Here is a 14,474-nt window from a genome sequence, read left to right as displayed (position 1 = left end):
GTGTAATATTTCACACATATAAAGTGGAAAATGAGCTATTATGTATTAAAATAAGATTATGATGGGGAGAAAAATTATTTAGACCAATAAAGTACTATCTTTCAAAATATTTCTGATTTATCCAAATAATTGCCTCAACCCTTGTCTTTATCATATACATAGCCTTAACTCAGCTGGGCTGAATGCACAGTAACTTTATTAAAGGAGCAACTTGACTTTGTAAAGCAGAACAAGGCCTGTTCTCCCTGACATAAGCAAAGAGTGTTTTAAATTTTATATCCATAAATGCACATAACAGGGAAAATTACCCACAGTTCACCTCCTCTATTCTCCACAACCCCTTCTTTAAAGGACTATTTGTTATTTATATAGTGATACATATAATATTGCATATCTTTGAAGTACAGAACAGAGGCACAGTGTAAGAATTATTTATAATTTTAAAAAAATAAGTACTTGAAAAGGAACCTTATACAGTTAGGGTATTATTTTTAGATTCGATGAACATTTATAGTATATAAAAAATTTAATGTTTGAATTTTGCAGGTATTTTATATTATGCGCCTTTTAAGTTCTCAACGTCTTTGACTACCACTATGAACTTGAAAACATTCCATTTGAAATATCATCAAATATATATATATATATGGGGTATGGTTTGACCTACCATATTAAAATGCATTAAGCATCGTGTTTTAAATTGACATTATAGGTTTGCTTCTAAACGTACTGTAAATCAATGGAGGTATACTATGTTTTAGGAAAATATAGTGAAGAAAGTTGTAACCTCTATTGAGGCTTAGCTGGATAGCTGATGAGATCTGTACTGGACTTAAGAGAATATAACACTGCATCTGAACATTAGATCTGAATGTGATGTCAGACAAGTTTTAAAGATTTGGAACTAACAGTTTTCTTCAACATAAACATTCTTAATAATTTTGATTGTTGTGCCTCAGTCAATAATTACCCAACACATGATTTTTAATGTAAATGTAAAAGATCCAAATTAAAACTAGATTTAAAAGGTAATATTCTGATTGAAATTTTGTTCCAATCATATGCTATGTGCTTTTTAATTATTTTACCACTGAACCAGATTTTAGTATATTAATCTAAATATTATTTTTTAATTTATTCACTTTAAAATCAGAAATCCATTAGAGCAAAGAATTTAGAAATTGTTTATTGTAATTTCAAAATCAGTTATCCAGAGGAAGAATGAACAGGAAATATGTAAGCTATCAACTTACTTTTTCTTTTTCATCAGAAAGTAAAACTGAAATGCATTATATATAATCTATAGATTCTGAGAGGATATTCTAGAAAATACTATCCATGTGTTATCTAAGAAAAATCTCACAATGCAGACAATATATAGTTTATAAATACTATGATACAGTGAGGAAACCTGGAGGATTGTTTTGATTTAATTTCATCGACACACTAAGAATAAAAATTAATGAGATATTTTGTTATAATCAGATTTAACATTCTCCTACTTATAAAATCTCAAATTATACTAAGCACCTAACTGACATTTACACAATTGTTGTGACAAGTTGCCAATTACCAAATTCAGACCTTTTCACTAACAACAAATAAAATAATGACTCACGAGGTCAGGAACAGATAATTTATAATATGTGCTTTATACTAAAATGTGTTAACTTGTGGATAAAATTTACAGCTCATGTGTAACTGCTGCCTATAAAAAGACTCAGAATTGTCCTCTAGATTAATTTTAATGTCCCATTTTCTATCACTTTCTATCAGTTTTCCTAGCTTCATGTACAGTAATGTTAAGCTCATTGATGAAGTGATTCAGGTTGTAGCAGCATATCAACTGTCAGTATATTCAGTTCTGGGTGAGCAATATTGCTGCTATTTTCTAGAAATAGCAATCATTTAAAAATGCCAAACAAACAGCTAACTGCTACCAACTCTCTTGTATGTTGTCTCTTACAGAAGGAAATTTGTGTGTTGATAGTCATCAGAGAGATATTTTGTAAGGGTGTTAATGATGTCCAGAAGTACATGAAAGAATTGTATTCTCATAATTTGCTTGTGAATGTAAAACAATAATAATTCCTATAAATCTTTATATAAAATCTTTATATAAAACTTGAGTGATCTGGTCTATAAAATGTTAAATGCATACCTTCATTTAGTAATAATATTCAGATTTTTATTTTAGGCAGTTAAATTCATTTTTTTTGGTCATAGCAATATAAATGAGAAAAAGAAATGCTGATTATAAGTACTTAAGGTAAAAACAAATATTTTGTAAAGATTTAAAATTTTAGCAAATTTTAATAAGACTCAAATATCATTTCATCTCATGTGAAAGTTAAAAAAAAGATGAGACTTAACTCTAGCCAAAGTAGAAAATATATATTCTACATGTCCAAATGGTTCCTAGCAGCTTTTGGACTATATCTCACTTAATATTACAGTATCTTTTATTTATAATAAATGTTCAAATTTCTAATTAGTTCTAATGTACACCTAGATTAAATCAAAAGTTTTATGCTTTTAAAATGTTTTCAAAATGTATATTTTAATTTCTGAGTGCATGGCATATAGTGTTTAATATTCACATCTTAGCAAATCCAATATATTTGTACATGTGACATATAGGATATCTCTTCAAAATTATGAATATGTATCATTTCCTTCAGTCATTCTAGCCTATAGCTATATCGAAAATATTGTATATTTTATGGAGATTTAGTGATGTATATGTAAATGTTTTTAAGTTATTTTATTGAAGTTCAATCTTTACATAAAATTAAAATCTTTTTTTTTTTAAAAAAAGTGTCAGTGCCAGAACTGTAAATGAAAATAAATAAAAGTTAAGACAATTCATGACTCATTTATCTCCCCTGCACTTTTGTATTTTCTCTTCCACAGATTTTAGGCACTAGGCTACATAGTAAAATCATCTATATATTTATGCAGTCTTATTCATTTTAATGATATTTTACTTATTTTGATCATGGGTAAAATCAACTATCTTTTAAAAATATTTTATAATACCTAAAAGTTGTTCTAAGTAATTATTCTAAGTAATAAATATAAAACTGAAATGAAGTACTTATGAACCCTTGAGATATTATTTCTGGTTGTTGTTCAGAACCAGATGTTGAAATCAACCATTATGACGGGCTGACAAAAATTATTTTTGGTTGTTGCTTTGTAAATGAGAATACTTGCTGTATGATTAGCTAACAGTCCTTTTGGAACTTGGTTGCTCTCCACTGCCATTCAGCTACAACCATAGCTTTTATTAGTAAGCATCATATTATTGTTTGATCTGGGCAGCCACTAGACTTACCTCCGCAGTGAGGATATGCCATCCTGAGCCCAACTGTAGAAATAGTCCGAGGAGATCCTCTGAAGACACTAGATCCACTGTCATTCAAAGGCTTACAGCGGAGTTGCATTTTAACCAAGGATTCTGATGTCAGCAGGTAAGGCAAAAATCCTACACGAAAATGATCATAAATTATGCATAAAGTGCCCACTCACCTGGACAACTGAATAGTGTAGTATCAGTGGTTAGAAAAGTCCTCATTTAATTGTTCAATCCTGTGAGGTAAAGGTCATCCTTTTATGAATATTAAAACAAGCTGAGAACATTTTGGTAACTTACCCAAGACCACACACTAGGAAATAGTACAAAATCTCTCTACAGTGACTACTCCAACAGTCTTCCTCTTGGTCTTCATTTGGAATGTCTTCTTTTTGCCAGACCCCGGCAGAAAGATTTAAAAGTAGACATTATGGAATTTCCGAATTATAACTTAAAGAGTATGCAAAAAAAGAATCAGATACTTAAATTTTAACCCAGGCTTAAGACAAATCCTGAAAACCTTTGATTTGGGGTTTCTTTTCCAAATATGAAGCAGTATATACTGCACTGTTTAAGAGGTCAGAGTGAAGGTGTATTACCTAGGATGAATCCCGGCTATTTCCACTTGCTGCCTGGTAACCTAAATTACACTGAGTTAACTCTTTGCTTCACTTTGTCTATAAAATGAGATGTTGTTACTATCTACTTCATATATGTGTTGTGGGGGTTGGGTTAATCGTATAAAGCACATAGAGCAATGACATGAAGTGCTGTATGACTCTGGCTATTCTTAGTATCATCATCCACATGCTCCCCCAGATGCTGCTAAGGTCAAGATGTCCAAAGCGCAAGCAATATGCTTATAAATTCCATTCCTGGGAACGAGTACTAGGAGCAGGAAGGAGCACATGTGCTTCTTTGACATATGTCATACAGGCTATGTGACTATAGCAGCCAGGCTCCCTGCTAATGGTTTGAACTGACCTGACTGACATCCCTCTTCCTTTCTCCACCTCTTTTCTATGAACATTCTCCTGAAAGGCACAGTTGATGGGACAACCTTCTCATATTCTCCAGATTAACAGCATTTAATATATGTCTATTTATGTGATCTCTTAAGAAACAAAAATAATTTTAGAAAATCTCATCATTTAAATTCCATTCAGCATTTAAAAAGTAATTTTTGAAATCCTATCCAAATGAAAACTGACATTAACCCTTTACTAAATGGCTATACTGAAATTAAGCTAATACTACAGATGCTATGAATTCAATATGAAACATCAATTACACTTACAAAAATTAATTTCAGATGATCGACATGCAGAGTAAGTTAATTTTTTACATAAAAGAAAATATTGGCATGCTTTACTTTTAGCAAATGTATACTAAACTCACAAAACAGAATTGTTAGAACAGTGGTTCTCAAAGTGTGATGCTCTGACTAGTAGCACCGGCATCACCTATGTTTTTTGCAAATGCAAATCTGTGGGCCTCACCTGACCAACTAAGAATCCCTGCAGATGTGGCCCAGAAAACTTTTTTTAAAATACGAGTGACGTGTAACATTGTGTAAATTAAGGCATATAAGATGTTGATTTGATATTTATATACTGCAATATGATTACCGCCATAGCATTAGGTAACACCTCTATCACGTCACATAATTATCACTTTTTCATTTTAAAAACAGTTAAGATCTAGTCCTTTGGCAACTTTGAAGTGTACAATACAGTACTGTTGCCTAAAACCACTATGCTATGCATTAGCGCTCCAGTACTTATTTGTCTACTGGTTCCAATTTGGTACCCTTGAGCAACGTATCCGCAATTCCCCCTAACCCCAGCCTCTGGTGACTACCATTCCATTCTTTGTTTTATACCAGTTCAGTTTTTTTAAGATCAGGAAACTATTTTAACAAACTCCCCAGGTAATTCTTAAGCACATGATAGTGTGGGAACTACTGCATTAGAATTTCTCTGAAAGCACTTTAAAAAGGAAATCAGCATCATGTTTTTTCAAAAGGTGAACTCATCTAGTGAATAACAAACTGAGTAGATTTATATGCAAGTTACTTAGAAATTCATAAAGCTAAGCCATTTCCACCTCAGGGGCTTTGCACATGGTAGTCCCTCTGCCTTGAAAGCTTGTGGCCCTGTTCTTTGTATGTCTAGTTCTCTTGTCATTCCAGTCTCAGCTCAAAAATCATCTCCTGCATTGACTACACAATGTAATTGCACCCTTCCTTCCCAAAACATTATCTTGTAAACTTTATCTTCTTCCTCATATTTATCACTACTTGAAAATTATTTTTATTTCTTATCCGTTTCTACCATTAGAATATACACTGCATGAGAACAGAGAACTTGTATTATTTGCTACTGACTCCAGCACTTCATATGGTGCCTAGCATGCAGTTTTCTAAAAAAAAAAGTTTTAAGAATGAATGGATGCTTGCATCGCAGGTGCTCATGCGGCCCACAAAGAAGCAGTGGAAGTTCTTCCTGGGCTGGGAAAAAAAATGGTTAAAATGACACCATGGCACCGGGTCAATATCAACAAGCATGCTTTGTAAAAAAAAAAAAAAACCTCTGTATAGCAAAGCTGTTTTAATTAAACAGCAAATCCCCTACAGTATATGAATTCATGTGTATTCGCATAAACAAATTTGGATGACAAATTTGGTTTCTTCTGAATCCTATTAAAAGAGGGGAAAAATCTAGTAAGAAAAATCATTAATTATTAGGATAGCAAGTAAAATTTACATGTCTTATAATAAATTATTCTATTTCTACATCTTCATAGAATAACAACTCACACTTTTTATGCCAGGTACTTTATAAACTAAGTGCTCATTTAAGGTCAATATAGGTCCTGTGACTTAAGCAAAATGGTATATAACAAAACTAATTTTACACAGGCTAACTGATATAACTAAGAGTTAAGTTCCTATTACATCTATCTCATCAACATTATAATGAAATGATATTAAATGATGTTATTCAAGAACCTGCTGTATTTATTATTTCATTCTAACCTCACAAAAACTCTGTATCAAAAGTACTATTATAACCCTTCTTTTATGGATGAGGAAATACTTGAGTCACAAGTAGTAACTGATATTAAGTAGCATAGCTTGTAGTCTGAACTCAGACCCAAGTCAGTTTGTGCCAAAGTCATTTTTAACAACCCTTCCTTTATTCTTTTTTACAATGAGCTTTATTGTACAGCCTGCTTCCTGCAGGGACACTGGTTATGGATTTAGGAACTAATATTTAACTACTGGATAAAAATGACAGTACAATTTAGAGGAAAAAATGAAAGGATTGGGATTTAAAGTCTAAAATGATGAGTAATTTCTAAAAATATACCCAAACTTACATTTATGAATTAACCCACAGGATCTTAATAAACTTCTTTACTCTGAAATCTGCTCTGAGTGAAATTAATATAGCTATTCTCGCTTTCTTTTGATTAGTGTTAATAAACATTTCTCCATCCCTTTACTTTCAACCTGTCTTCACATTTAAAGTGGGTTTCTTGAAGACAACACATAGCTGAGTCTTGTTTTTTCATCCACTGTGACAATCTGTATTTTAACTGGTGTATCTAAACAATTGACATTTAAAGTGATTATATCATATTTGTTTGCTTTCTATTTGTTGCCTCTGTTCTTTGTTCCTATTTTTATTTTCCACTTTTTCTGCCTTTTCCATTCCTCTCTTAGCATATCAATTACACTTTTTACACTTTTAGTGACTGCCCTCGAGTTCGCAATATACATGTACGACTAATACAAGTCCACTTTCCAATATCACTATACCCTTTCATAGGTAGTGCAACTACCTTATAAGAACAAAATATTCTGAATTCTTCCCTCCTGTTCCTTATATCACTGCTGCCATTCTTTTCGCTTGTATATAAGCTAAACATTGAAAACATTAGTGTTATTATTCATTTGAACACTGTTGTCTGTTCAATTAAGAAAATAAAAGTTTTTAATTTACCTTCACTAATTCCTTCTCTTATGCTTGTCCCTTTATGCAAATCCAAGTTTCTGACTTGTATTATTTTCTTTCTGAAGAACTTCGTTTAACATTTCTTGCAAGGTGGGTCTACTGGCAACGAATTCCCTTAATTTTCATTTGAGAGTCTTTGTTTCTTCCTCACTTCTGAAGTATAATTTCACGGGATCCAGAATTCAAGGTTGGTGAGTTTTTTTCTCTCAACAATTTAAATATTTCAATCTACTCTCTTCTAGCTTACCTTGTTTCTGAGAAGTCAGATATAATTCTTATCTTTGTTCCTCTATCGATAAGGTGGTGCCCCTGGCTTCCTTCAAGATCTTTTTCGTCGCATTTGATTTCCTGCAGTTTGAATATGACATGCCTAGGAGTAGTTTGAGGGCATTTACTGAGCTTTGGTTACCTGACATTAGTTTGAGGAAATTTTCAGTTATTATTACTTCAAATATTTCTGTTCCTTTCTCTTTTGTCTCCTGGTATTACAATTACATGTATGTTACACATTTATAATTGTCCCACAGTTCTTGGATATCCCATTCCGGTAGAGTACTGCAACCCACAGTATATTTGGTTTGTGCTCCTCATATCATTCTGTTCAAAAATAAAGCCTCTGAGTATTTCATATAGTGACTTGTAATATTTGGAAGTATAACTTCCAGAAAGCCTTACCTAAGCAACCTAGCCAAAATGATAGATTTTAACTCTATGTCTATGAATCATTCAATCATGATATTCTATATTTTCTTTATTTGGCAGCTCCTATTACACCGTTTTATGAGACAAGGGATCAATCTATCTTGTGTTGTTCTAGTATATGCTTTCACAGTGTCTGCATTCAGTAGGTATGAGTGATAAATGAATGAATCCTCTTTAAATTAAAACTTCACTGAGAAAGGGGCTATCTCAACCAATTTGTATCTCCCATAGCCGATAAGTATTTGCACATTATAAGTACTCTAAAAATAATTAAGTACATTTTTATAGGAAGAACAAAAGGAAAAGTTATAAACTAAGCGTTCTAGAAAACATTTCTCACACTTTCTTCAGCCTGCAGGATTTTTTAATGTGTGCAGGCCTCATGGTCAAAAATACATGTAGCCAAACCAGTGACATCTGAAACTTAACTGGCTGTCTGAAAATGTATGGAGCCAGCTGTAAACACTGCTCTCAGCACACTGCAGAGAAAAAAAGATAAATATGACATTATAGCTGTAAATACAACGTTATGGTGATGCTGCAACAGCACCCCTACCTCATCCCCACAGATAGTTGTAAACAGCCCTGCAATTCTTGGTCTCAGTTCAATACCATGATTTCATCAGTCATTTTACCATGGAAAAGATTTATAATAAAATCATTTTTTTATTTCAAGTTGTAAAAGTGTCAAGGTTAATGCCCCCAAAATAATGAAGATTATGAAGGTTTATTTAACCTTATAAAAATTTAAAGGTTAATCTATTTAATAACAGATCTATTAGAGCTTAATAGAATCTCCTAGCTTTAAATTAAACAGTTTCTTTCTGCTATATTTGGGTTCTAGCACCTGAGGGTTTGGAGGAACTTGATACTCTCTCTCTTGGGCAATGCTCAGCCCAAACAAATAATATTATGGACTGATTAACCAAAGATGACATATGCTGTATAGAACATATATTGGTTATTGGTGTTAATGCTAATGGGTTGAAAAGGGTGTGACAAGGGTGTAACTGATTAACCAAAGATGACATATGCTGTATAGAGCATATATTGGTTATTGGTGTTAATGCTAATGGGTTGAAAAGGCTAGGTGTGACAGCAAGGAACTGCTGGTTACATAAGGCTTTCAATGTCAAATGGATTGTGTAACTCTACAGTTCCTGTTATCAAACCAGACAAAATGGGAAATAAAAACAAATCTAATCCATATTAAAAACATCTCTATGTCATTCAAATAAATGCAGGTGACAGAATCTGCCCAAAAGGAGAGTCCTAATACTAAAAACTATTACCAATCTTTTCAGTTCTTCAAGTTTCACCAGGAGAATTAGAACTTAACAAGAAAGGCCCTGACCTCTTCGTTCATAGAAAAAATGTGGTGGTCCCTAAAGGCAGAAATTCAGCTCACCACTGCATTTTAAAATATTATTTTACCATTACTTAAGTCATTCCTTCAACAAAAATTTAATAATATACACACTATTCTAGGCAAGGTATACATGTCAAAAACTATTCTATATACTACAGTGAAATGCAGTAAAGACTTCTAGATTAAGATATATACTGAAATATGTTGTCTTCATGAGTACTGAACAAAGAAATTCCTCAGAGCCATTATCAAATAATTCAGGAAGTGCCACTGAGTAATAGTTTTTGGGTGGGGGAGTCATTTTCAGTAAATTCAGATGAAGTTATTCCCAAGTAAAAGCAGCTCAAGGAAATAATGACCCATGGTTCCAAGTTCATCTAAAATGAACTAATTCCCCATTAACAATTATTAAGAACAGATTAGAATGGACTGATATCAAATATAATAAAGTTTCAGTATAATTAGGTTATGATAGGAAAAGGATATTTTTGTACTCATTATACTTTGATTTTCAAATGTTGCTAACTACTCTTTTGGTCTACTTTATGAATTTCAGTTTTTATACATTCATCTTCTATCTCATAAATGACACATCAATAAAATCCTTAAAACAACACAAGTGAAAAATATTGTTCACATACAACATACACTAAAAGTATTGAGAATCAAATAATTTGGCTGAGAATCAAATGGCTGATAGCAGCCAATAGTTAACTATATTATGCCAACATACAACAGAAAAGTAGACTCTTAATGTGAGCAAATGATTTTACCTTAACAGAAAAAAAAACTACTGGTATATCAGCAAGATTTAAAATGTTAATTCTCCCTTGCGAATTTGGATTTGCGATCCCTCCCTTTTTCCGTTATTGTTGTCTCAAAGATCCAAATTCACAAAGGGGAATGGAGATAAGGCACATGCAAAAGAAAATGGACTACTGTATACATATAACTATCCTTTATATAATCTTAATGGTAACCCCACACCACAGACCCAGAACTGAGATATGTAACATAAAACAAGAAGGACCAGAGGGAAAATCCACATAACTCCACCAAATTAAAATGACAGACAGAAATGCAAAGGCAAGGAAACAATGGAAATACTGAACTACCAGGAAACAAAAGATAAAATGAAGAATTGATCTACCATATGACCCAGCAATCCCTCTACTGGGTATTTACTCCAAATCTCTACTGGGTATTTACTCCAAATCTCTTTTCATATCCGAAAAGAGATTTGCACACCGATGTTCGTAGCAGCATTACTCGCAGTGGTCAGGACATGGAAGCAACCGAAGTATCCTACAATAGATGATTGGATAAAGAAGCTGTGGTACATATATACAATGGAATATTAGCCATAAGAGGAGATGAAATACTGCCATTTGCGACAACATAGATGGATCCTGAGATAATCATGCTAAGCGAAATAAGCCAGATTAAAAAAAAAAAAAAAAAAGAGCTGAAAACCACATATCACTCATATGTGGGATACAAACCTAAAAGCAACAAACAAACATGACAAATAAACAGAGACTCATGGACATTGGACTAGTCGTTACCAGAGGGAAGGGGGAAGGGAAATAAGTGTAAAAGGGGTCAAATATATGGCGATGGAAAGAAATCTAACTTTGGGTGATGAACACACAATGCAATAAATATACAACATACTGTTGAACTGTATACGTGAAACAATGGATTTTGTTGATCAATGTCACCTCAATAACTTTTAATAATAAAAAAATAAAAATAAAAAATAAAATGTCTAATTCTGAAACTGCAAAATCTAATATCTGAAAGAACTGCCATACGTCTTTTCCATTCATTCTTACAGGTCTTAATTTTTTCCAGTATGGAAACAGTTCAATGACTCTAGTTTGATTAGATTTCATATGTTTTCCACGATGACAACACAGTGTTATTCTGTGTTACTGAAATGTCTTCTTAGTTCTGAATTTTATATATATAACTACATTTTTAAAGGTAGATTCTCTCTATGGACCCCAAACATGAGTCACAAGAAAGAATGTAACAACACACAAAGCAAGGGCAAATAAGGCATCGATTCTGGAGAAGCAATGGCTAAAAGGCAAATCAAATAAATGATGTGGGTGAAGCCAAAAGATAATATCAAGGTCAACTATTGGAAATCTATGTAAACACCAAAAAAAGGTAAAGCACAGCCATTAAGAACATAGGCTTTCAAGTCAGATCTCTGATTTGAATCCTCTCTCCACTGCTGACTGTAGTACCTTGGGAAAGTCACTTCACCAATTTAACCTTCAATTTCCTCATCTCTAAAATGGGGATAATAATTCTAATGTTTTTGTGAGGATTAAAAGAGGTCATGTATATAAGTTACTCTTGTGTCTTAACATAATTGATCAATGATCAACTTAGTTAAGACACAAGATTTTCTTAACATAGTTAAGAACAATCAACAAATAATTACTGTTTACTATGTACTAGGCACAATTCCAAGGGATACATTGTGGTTCTTGACCTGTAAAAATTACTTATAGCTTAATATATTTTAACAGTTATCAACATTATGCCATGAGACATAAGTTATAGAGTCACAGTCAAGATGAAATGGAAATGATACTAGAGTTATGAACTAGAGCCAAAGTCAGAAAGTAACTAAGGTAAAGCAATAACAGATTCAAAGGGGAAATGTGAAGTGATCCAACTATATTTCTAGAATGAAGCTGCTTCAAAAGAGCCAGGTGCATGTAGGCTGGGTTGTGCTCCAATACATTTAATAGCACCAACTAAATATATTGAGTGCTGTGTGAAAAGCACTATTTTGGACCATATTTTTTAAAAATAGTGCAAAATAGAGTTCTAGCTCTCAACAGTAAATGTAGAAATGAGAATATGACATGTAAATATGAAGTGTTCCATTTATCTAATACTGTATAACAATACTGTATCACCTCAAAACTTACCTCTAATACTGTATCACCTCAAAACTTACTGGCTTAAAACAACATATTTTAATTATAAATGTTCAAGGGACAGCTTATTTTTACAGATCTTTGGCTGGGGGTGCTTGAAAGCAGGGGATTGGTTCACTTACTCATACGTCTGGTGCCTGGGCTGAGAACACACAAAAGGCTGGGGCTGGGAAAGCTGGAGTTCCTCAGGAATCTTACTTTATATTGTCTTTCCATATTCTCTCTCCAGCGTGGAAGCTTTACAATAGCCAGATTTCTTAAATGACAGCTCAAAACAACAAAGGCATATGTCCTGAAAGACGGAAACAGAAAGTATCAGCTGGAAAATATATCATTTTTATGATACAGTCTTAGAAGTCATGCAACATCACTGTTTGTTAGGAGCAAGTCACTAAGGTTCACCTATACCAAGGGAAGAGCAAGTAGACTCCACTTTTTGTGGAAAGAGAATCAAAGAAATTGTGAACATACCCTTTGGTCTCAAATTATTCCTTTTGCATGCAAAATACACTGTCCACTTCCCAAGAAAACCCACCTCTGTAAAAGTCTCACCTATTACGGTACCAGGAATAGGTCCAAAGTCCAGAATCCCATTAAAGTGTGTATGAGACTCTTCAGATGGCATTTATCAAGTACAGCTCCTCAAGTATATCTATTCTTAATATGAAGATCTGGTGAACTAAGTTATATGTCCTCTGCACACCAACATACAATGGTAGAAGAGGCATAAGATAATCATTATAGACCTTTTCATTGAAAAGGGAGTAAAGAGAGGGAAACAGGAGTCACTAGTCCATAACAATTCTGAAATTCAGTCAGGCACATACTGACAATTCCTTGATTCAGACCTGCTGCCTGAGAATGCAGCATAACATCTCTATAGGTCTTGGCTCGACTCTGAGCTCAGGGTTCCTTTTCCATAAAAAAAAAAAAATTGCTGATGTTTGCAGCTAAGCAGCTTTATCAGCCTGCTTCCTGCCAGTAGTACTTCACAAGTCCAAAGTCCTCTTTTCATGTTGTACTGTCTCTGTCCCTCTTAGTCTAAGCAGGCAGTGTTTCTGCAAGCATGCTCCTCTTAAAACTATGTGGGTCTCTCATGAATTGCACTGTGGTTCACCCCATTAGACAAAAGCCACACTCAAAAAATTCAACAAGATAAGTCTTTCTCTACCTCGGACTTTCTGTAAGGCTATTACAGGAAAGTGTCTTTGATATTCTTAAAAGCCTTAGTGTTGAACAATGCATGCCCTTTAAGATACTTAGATATATTTATCTAAGATATTACCTCAATTTTTTGAGGTCTTTGCAAAGAGTTGGACAGTAACATCCTTGATAAGGACAACACCTTATCTTTAATCCCTATTTTTCTGACGGTGTCCTGGAATTAATTTTTGTCCAAGTCTTCGTAATTTTAGTATCATCGGCCACCAAAAGATACTGGAATGAGAAGTTTTATTTTTGATTCCGGCAAGCCCTGGCTCTGTTATATATAAAGTTATTTCTTTCACTTAACATTCTCATCTTGCATATTACTACAGGAAGCAAGCAGCAGCCAGGTGGCATCTTCGGTTTTCTCTTTAGTTCTATTTTCCACATTACTACAAGTGATAGTGTTGCTTAGCTTTCTGCCACTACATAAAAAATGTCCCTATTCTTCCGATTTACAATATTATCCTCAATTTTCTTTCAGCCCTCACTGACAAGCCCCCTTAAGGACCATAAGTTTCCATTAACAGTCTCTTCATGGGCCATTAAACTTTAATAATCTTCTCAAGGTTCTTCCAGCTTCAGTCTACCACTCAGCCAGTCCCCAAGCCACATTTCAGGTTTTTGCTATGGCAGCACCTCACTTCTGGGTACCAAAATGTGTTCCAATTATCTACTACTGGGTAACAAACCCCCAAACTTTAATGGCTTAAAACAATATTATTTATTTTACTCATAAATCTGTAGTCTAGGCAGAAGATCCATATAAGAATCAAAGAAAACCTAAATAAATGGAGAGATACAATATACTCATTGACTGTAAAAACTCAGTATTATTAAGATGTCAATTCTCCCCCAAATTA

The sequence above is a fragment of the Pteropus vampyrus genome, unplaced genomic scaffold (assembly GCF_000151845.1).
Source record: "Pteropus vampyrus isolate Shadow unplaced genomic scaffold, Pvam_2.0 Scaffold82, whole genome shotgun sequence".
Taxonomy (NCBI): Eukaryota; Metazoa; Chordata; class Mammalia; order Chiroptera; family Pteropodidae; genus Pteropus; species Pteropus vampyrus.
Note: the sequence above shows the minus strand (reverse complement) of the source record.